Source organism: Eucalyptus grandis, chromosome 11, assembly GCF_016545825.1.
Source record: "Eucalyptus grandis isolate ANBG69807.140 chromosome 11, ASM1654582v1, whole genome shotgun sequence".
NCBI lineage: Eukaryota > Viridiplantae > Streptophyta > Magnoliopsida > Myrtales > Myrtaceae > Eucalyptus > Eucalyptus grandis.
The window spans coordinates 26,065,120-26,072,792 of NC_052622.1; the positions used below are offsets into that span (position 1 = coordinate 26,065,120).

The 7,673-nt window shown below is 36.2% G+C and overlaps 1 non-coding gene across 1 annotated transcript; it reads left to right on the top strand.

Moving 5' to 3' along the window:
- Positions 1–4,703: 4,703 nt before the first annotated feature.
- Positions 4,704–4,807, top strand: LOC120290067. The gene has a single exon (XR_005547942.1). It is a non-coding gene; the product is annotated as a small nucleolar RNA R71 (small nucleolar RNA).
- Positions 4,808–7,673: the final 2,866 nt, after the last annotated feature.

Consider the following 7,673-nt stretch of genomic DNA (forward strand, 5'->3'; position numbering starts at 1 on the left):
TCTTGATGATTAAACTCTTGAAAGGTGCTCCCTAAAAATTAACCTAAATAAAACAGAGAAAAGTTAATCTTTTTTTTTTTTTTTTTTGCAAAACATAAACTTAAAAATAAATAAAACATAATTAAAATGCTTGGGTTGCCTCCCAAGAAGCGCTTACTTTATAGTTTTCAGCCAAACTATCTCAGATGTCTCTATTCTGGAGGATGAAGTTCAATGGTGGTCTTCTACTTGTTGTAACCACCTTCGAAGTAAGGCTTCAAACGTTGACCGTTCACTTTAAATGTACCCTCAGTGTCATGCACAACTTCAACTGTTCCATATGGGAATATCAATGTAACTGTAAAAGGACCAGACCATCTAGACCGCAACTTTCCTGGAAAAAGTTTAAGACGAGAGTTATAGAGTAAGACTTTTTGACCAATTTTAAACTCTCTTCTGAATATGTGCTTGTCATGCCATCTTTTTGTACGCTCCTTGTACAACTTAGAATTTTCATAGGCCTCATTGCGAAATTCCTCCAATTCATTCAGTTGCAATGATCTTTCTTCACCTGCAAACTGCATATCAAAATTCAGAAATTTCAATGCCCAATATGCTTTATGCTCTAATTCCACTGGTAAGTGACAAGCTTTTCCAAACACTAGCCTAAAAGGAGACATCCCAATTGGAGTTTTGAACGCTGTCCTATAGGCCCAAAGTGCATCATCAAGTTTTATTGACCAATCTTTCCTAGAGGCATTCACTGTTTTTTCTAAAATTTTCTTGATTTCCCTATTTGAAATCTCTACTTGACTACTAGTCTGAGGATGATAAGGGCTTGCAACCTTATGTGTGACTCCGTACTTACTCAAAAGTGCTTCAACCTGTTTGTTGTAAAAATGTGTCACCCTATCACTTATGATTGCCTTAGGAGTGTCGAATCGGGTAAAAATATTTTTTTTTTCAAGAATTTGACCACAACTTTAGCATTATTTGTTGGCAATGCTACAGCTTCTACCCATTTAGACACATACTCCACAGCCACTAAAATGTATAAATTTCCATAAGAATGTGTAAAGGGTCCCATGAAATCAATACCCCAAATATCAAATAATTCACACACAATAATGTTGTTTAAAGGCATCTCATTTTTTCTTAAAATATTTCCAGTTCTTTGACACCTATCACATGAAGCTACATAGGAGTATGCATCTTTAAAAAGTGTGGGCCAATAAAATCCAGATTGTAAAATCTTAGCTGTAGTTTTGGTGGCACCAAAATGGCCACCCGTCTCTCCATCATGACAATGTTGTAGAATGTTTGCCTTCTCTTCATCTGGAACACATCTCCTTATGACATGATCTGCACATACTTTAAACAAGAAAGGTTCTTCCCAAAAATAATTTTTAACATTAGAGAAGAATTTTTTCTTCTGTTGATATGATAATTCAAGAGGAAGAACATTACTAACCAAATAATTTACAAAGTCAGCACACCAAGGAATTGACTTGATGGAAAAAAATTTCTTATCAGGGAACTCTTCCAAAATTGGTCTTACCTCTTCCTTTGAATTTGGAATTCTTGATAAGTGATCTGCAATTAGATTTTCAGTCCCCTTCTTATCTTTGATTTCCAAATCAAATTCTTGCAGCAATAGAATCCACCTGATCAACCTGAGTTTTGATTCTTTCTTTTCAAGTAGATACTTAAGAGCAGAGTGGTCAGAATAAACTCTAACTTTTGAGCCAATTAAATAAGAATGAAATTTATCAAAAGCAAATACTACCGCCAGAAGTTCCTTTTATGTTGTTGAATAATTCAATTGTGCACCTAACAAGGTTCGACTGGCATAATATATGGTTCAAAAATTTTATTCTTCCTTTGTCCCAAAACAGCTCCTACTGCAGAATCGCTAGCATCACACATCGGCTCAAAAGGTAAATCCCAATTTGATGCTGCCATGATCGGTGCTGAAATTAACTTCTCCTTTAAAATGTTAAAAGCATGCATGCATTCAACGGAAAAATTAAAAGGAGCATCTTTTTCCAAAAGATAGAAAGAGGTTTAGCAATTTTTGAAAAATCTTTTATAAACCGCCTGTAAAATCCTGCATACCCCAAAAATCCTCTGACAAGTTTCACAGATGTTGGCGGAAGCAATTTTGCAATGACCTCCACTTTGGCTCGATCGACTTCTATTCCGTTTCAAGAAATTTTATGCCCGAGCATTATTCCTTCCTGCACCATAAAGTGACACTTCTGCCAATTCAAAACAAGGTTAGTCTCCTCATATCTTTGTAAGACCAAAGCCAAATTATTTAAACAAGAATCAAATGATAGGCCAAAAACGGAAAAATCATCCATGAAAATCTCAATATATTTTTCAACCATATCAGAGAAAATAGCCATCATGCATCTTTGAAAAGTAACTGGTGCATTACAAAGACCAAAGGGCATTCTCCTAAAAGCAAAAGTACCATAGGGACAAGTGAAAGTAGTTTCCTCTTGATATTCCGGTGCAATAGGAATCTGATTATACCCTGAATATACATCCAAAAAGCAATAAAATTCATGCCTTGCAAGTCTTTCTAACATCTTATCAATAAATGGTAAAGGAAAGTGATCTTTTCTAGTGGCATCATTCAAGTTTCTATAATCCATACACACACGCCACCCAGTAACTATTCTAGTTGGAATCAATTCATTGTTGTCATTTTTCTAAACAGTTATACCACCTTTCTTTGACACAACTTGTACAGGACTTACCCAAGAACTATTAGAGATAGGATAGATGATACCTTCATCATGTAGCTTAATTACCTCAGCTTTCACTACTTCTTGCATCTCTGGGTTCAAATGCCTCTGAGGTTGGATAGTGGGTTTATATTGCTCCTCCATCAAAATTTTGTGCATGCAAATTGAAGGACTAATTCCCTTGATATCAGCTATTTTCCATCCAATTGCACCTTTATGCTCTCTTAATACTCTGAGTAATTTCTCCTCCATCAAATTGTGTTGTCCCAACTCCTCAAATTTAATTGCCTTTTGCCTTGAATATGGTAGAATTGCCTCCATGAAATTTGCGTACTCATTTGTCTCCTCATTCTGAATATCTTTGTCCATTGGTTGAATCATACATGCTTCAAGTGGATCTTCAAAATATTTTCCTGAAAAACCTTATTGTCAACCAACTGTCTCAACTCTAAAACAAGAATTATCATCGATGGATATTTCATTGCTTTAAAAACATTAAATGAAACAAGATCATCTTGAACTCTAATAATCAACTTCCCTTGTTGTACATCAATAAGAGCTCTTCCTGTTGCTAGAAAAGGTCGACCTAAGATAAGTGGTACCTCAAAATCTTCCTCCATATCAAGAACTATGAAATCTGCAGGAAAGATAAATTTGTCAACTTTTACCAAAACATCTTCCACAATACCCCTCGGATATTTAATTGATCGATCAGCCAGTTGAAGTGACACTGTGGTTGCTTTTACCTCGCCCAATCCTAATTTCTTGAAAACTGAATAAGGCATCAAATTAATACTCGCACCTAAATCACATAATACTTTTTCAAAGTAAGAATCCCCAATAGTGCAAGGAATAGTAAAACTCCCTGGATCTTTTAATTTTGGAGGCAATTTGTTTTGTAAGATGGCTGAACACTCCTCGTTTAACTTCACGCTTTCATAATCCTCTAGTTTCCTTTTGTTTGCCAAAATCTCCTTCAAAATTTTTGCATAACTAGGCATTTGCGCTAAAGCATCTGCAAAAGGAATGTTAATGTGCAATTTTTTAAATACATCAAGAAATTTAGAAAATTGTTTATCCATTTTGTGCCGATGGAGTCGCTGATGGAATGGAATTGGCGACACATATGGCTTAGGATTATCTGGAAAAAGTTTACTCTTGCTTGTCTCCTTCGATTGTTTATTGATCACCTCTTCTTTGTCTCTGACAATCTCTTCCTCTCCCACTTTTTTACCACTTCTCAGGGTAATAGCCTTTATGTTTTCAATTGGATTTTTCTCTGTGTTGCTCGGCAAAGAACCCTGTTGTCTCCCTGACATCATGCTTGCTAACTGACCCACTTGCATCTCCAAATTTCTGATTGAAGCCTCTTGGTTTTAAAATCTCACATACATGCTTTTGATGAAGTCATGAGTTGTGTTAGCAAGTTTGGTGACTATGTCTTCCAAATTTGACTTTGTCTCTTCTGATTGTTTGAATCCTTGTGGTCTCGTCACATTCTGATTGTTCCATGAAAAATTTGGATGATTGCGCCATCCCGGATTGTATGTGTTGGAGTAGGGATTATTCTGCGACCTGTTAAAATTCCCAACAAAGTTAGAATTTTCATGAGATTGTTTAAAAGTATTACCTACCTGACACTCTGTACTAACATGTCCTCCACCACAAAAATCACATGTCAAATTGTGAATTTTAATGGCTGAAACACTCATATTATCAAGCTTTTTGTTGAGTGTTTCAAATTGTGCAGCAATTGCAGCAAAAGTATCCACTTCATGAACTCCGCTAACTTTTCGCATTGGTAATCTCTCAGTGGGCCACTGATAACTATTGGACGCCATCTCCTATAATAGATTGTAGGCTTCTTCTGGTGTTTTATTATTTAGAGTTCCTCCTGCAGCTACATCAATCATAGAACGAAGATTTGTACTAGAGCCATTATAAAAAGTTTGTACCTGCATCCATACAGGTAGTCTGTGATGTGGGCATCTCCTAAGAAATTCTTTGAATCTTTCTCATGCTTCATATAATGATTCATTATCCATCTGCATAAAATTAGTAATATCGTTACGCATCAGGTGGAAAGAACTTACCAAGAAATTTCTGAGCCATATCATTCCATGTAGTAATTGATCCTGTAGGATGAGAAGAAAGCCAACTCTTAACTTTGTCTCTAAGAGAGAATGGAAATAATCTCAATCTAATAGTATCATCTGTAACTCCATTATATTTAGTGGTGTCACAGATTTCAAGAAAAGCATCGATGTGAGCATTTGGATCATCGCTTGGTAGCCCATTGAATTGCACTGATTGTTGAAGCATCTGAATAAGTGACGGCTTAATCTCAAAGGTGTTTGCTTGAATTGCAGGTCTTCTGATACTTGATGTGGTGCCTTGAACTGTTGGCGCAGCATAATCTCTTAAGAGTCTACGTGGATTTTCATTCTCACCATCTGCCATCTTAGCGTGATTTCTCTGTTCTCTTAGTCACCTTCTGAATGTACACTCGATTTCTGGATCAAGTTCAACAAGTTTCCCTTGTTGGCTACGTGTCATAAACTGATGTACACCCTAAAAAATAAAACAAAACGAAAGCTAGATTAAACTTAGAATTATCTGGTATCAATATTAATTAGTATTAAACAAATGATCCCCGGCAACGGCGCCAAAAACTTGTTCGTGAAATTCTAAATGCAAGTGCATGTGTCAAACAAGTAATATAATGATGAGAAAAAGTATCGTCCCACGGAGATCGATGATTAATAAACCAATTAAATACTAAAATAGACTAATTCTAAAATTTATCTAACAGATCAAAATATAATTAAGAATAAATTAAAAAACGAAATTTGTAGACTAAATGCAGTAAATCGATCAGATAAATATATTAGAGCATCTGATTTCACCATAACCACTAGATATGAATTTCATATTGTTGTGAATACAAGAACGATATCAAACATGTGATAGCGGAATTTTCTAATCTATTTACTATCATATCTCTAGGTATAGCAAACCTACTCAGCTTATTAATTCACTATATCTCTATGTGAATTAAAATAAACATGAGTGCATTAAAAACTATGAATATTCCCAGTTTACAATAAGTCTTTTGGATCACTTTATCACCGAAAGCTACACAAACAACGCAGTATATTTCTATCCACGTTTAATTCATGGTTATATATTATAATGAGCAATTGCATATTATCACTTCTTAGTCTCAAACATGCACATCAAATCATTCAAGTGGTGGCCAGTCAATCAAAAGCATTAAACACAATAATATATAACTCACATGAATGAAATCAATTGTAAAACATAAAAATCATGAAATTCACATCATCATGGTTAGGCTACATCGTAGCCCTAACAAAAGAAAATTAGAACATAGTAGAAGAATAAATAAAAATATAAATCAAACCCAGCATCTTAAATCAAAAAACAAGAATTCTGTCACCACTTTTGTCTTCTCTTCAAAATACTTGAAAAACTCTCAGAAGAATGAAAAAAAGATCTAACGCAAACCCTAGCTGCTCTCTCTGTCTCTATTTATAGGATATATCCAAGATATCTATCTTCCAACGCTTGCAAATAACATTAGGGAACAAAATCAAGAATTTCCTGATTTGATATCCATCTTCCACTGCTGCTTTTATTTGAATTCTTGATAGTTGCCATTCTTTTCCTTATCTTCTCCAAATCTCATTATTCAACATAAACAATGAAAATTCAAATAATAAGAAGGAAATCCAAATATTTTTTCATAGATAATGCATTAATTGTTGCCTAAAATAGGTAAAGTAACTCTATTTTTATAGAGTTATCACCGATACTCCTTTATGGAATGCCATCGACGTAGTGACGATGTCGTGCTCAATGGAGTAAGACGATGCCTAACAAATGCCAGAGGACCGCCGAACAAAAAGTAGGTCGTATTATATGCCGAGAGCAAAACTAGGAGCGCATGATTAATTGAGTGTGGTGTTCCAGTTGTTGGAACTTAATTGTGGCTTATATCTGTATGGTTGTCTGTGGTATAAATTGTATTGACCTGCAGGGTGGAACTGAGACTAGGTAAGTCCTCCATGCTAAATGCGTGATTGTGTGGTTAGGGCGCCCCTGAGCGTATTTTCCTCCTAATCGGGGTTTAGAGCATGGACTTGCTGAGACATTGTCTCACTAATTATCGTATAACCATTTTCAGGGTCATCGAGTGAAGGACCTAGAGCAGAGAGGAGGTGATCTGAAGTGTAGGTCAGTTAGGATAGCTTCTTTTTGGAAGGCTAGTCTTTTGTAGTCTTTTGGCCATAGACTTTTGTACATGACTTAGTGTATATATGAAGGTGTGTTTTATTGGTGAAATTGTTATCTTGCTTTTCTATCCCGAGATGATTACTGTCAAGGGATTTATAATTCGTTTCCGCATGTGCAGTAAAATAAAAGGGTCGCCGACTCGTCTTGGGAAGTCAGAAAATTTTATCGACCAGAGAGGGATGGGCACATGCTCGAGGTTCGGGGCGTGACAATGATTGTCGTAGGCAAAGTTGCCTTCCTTGGCTAGATTGGTGGCCTAGGGCGCAGCTCAATGATCGAGCCCTAGATCGACTCCAATTGGTCAGATCGGATTCATAGGCTACATCCAAGCTAACTCCTTATTGTCATGTCACTATTCAAGATCAATCAAATTTGTGTCCAACACACGATCATACCGAGTCGAATCATGGTCATCCACGATCAGTGCATGATCAAACATAATCAATCGCAATCAACACATGACCATTTGGACCAATCCATGATCGTCGACTGATCCGTGATGGGTGTAACCATTCCTCAATCAACCCTAGCGGTTGGGTTGTCGTCCATTGACCGAACTGCTCAGGTCGTGGTCATGGGATTGGTTCGCGACAATTCCCTAGATTGATCCATGATCATTATATG